Consider the following 1,003-nt stretch of genomic DNA (forward strand, 5'->3'; position numbering starts at 1 on the left):
AGACGTGCGGAAGCGTACATACCCATGTGAATGTATTTACCTAATTCTAGTATAAAGAGATAGATCAGGGTTCATGGGAGACCGTATCATACTGTCAAATTTATCGTACTTAGCTTAAACTTATGCATGGTTCAAACTTGGTCTGTACAGTTATTTTTCAATTACCATGTCATTTGTATTCATGTATTGCTCCAACTTTGAATATCGCCTCAGCTATTCCAAGTATTAATCCATCTACATACAAAGCTATATCTCTTCACATCTAGTCTTAATTTGTCCATGCAATATTGTTATTATCCAAATCGATTGCACACATTATAAACTTTAATTGTCAAAAATTAATGTTCCTTTTATGAGGGCTCTTTGGAAAAAGACGGCTACACCAACTGAGATATGTGTGTGTGTGTGTTTGTGTGTGTGTGTGTGTATGTGTGTGTGTGTATGTGTATGTGTGTGAGTATACGTGTGTGTGTGTGTGTGTGTGTGTGTGTGTGTGTGTATGTGTGTGTGTGTGTGTGTGTGTGTGTGTGTGCGCGCGCGCGTGTATGTATATGTGTGTGAGCATACGTGTGTGTGTGTGTGTGTATTTGTGTGTGTATGCATTTGCGTGTTTGTGTATGTGTAGGGAGGGTTTTATGCGTGTGTATTACGTCATTTCCGACATCATAGTGCCAAACAATGTCATATCCACCAGCGTTTGACTCTTTTATCAGAATAATTTTAAAACCAGGCAAACAAATACATCCCGATTTTTATTTCATTCATATAGATTAGCTGACGTATTAAACAAACTAGAGATTTATCCTCTCACTTGACTGATGCCTACTGCAACGATGCAAACACCAAGCATGCGTTAGCAATGGAAACGTTACCAAATGGAACAACAATTACTGTTTCTGAATCCCCGCCCCTTTGTGCTCTGAACCACTCATCATGTGATTGTGAGTTCAGACATGCAGTAATGGGATTCCTCACCTCCCTGTAGTTAATTCACTTCATACAG

This window comes from Oratosquilla oratoria, chromosome 11 (genome assembly GCF_046742065.1).
Source record: "Oratosquilla oratoria isolate Oo_2021 chromosome 11, ASM4674206v1, whole genome shotgun sequence".
NCBI classification, from domain to species: domain Eukaryota; kingdom Metazoa; phylum Arthropoda; class Malacostraca; order Stomatopoda; family Squillidae; genus Oratosquilla; species Oratosquilla oratoria.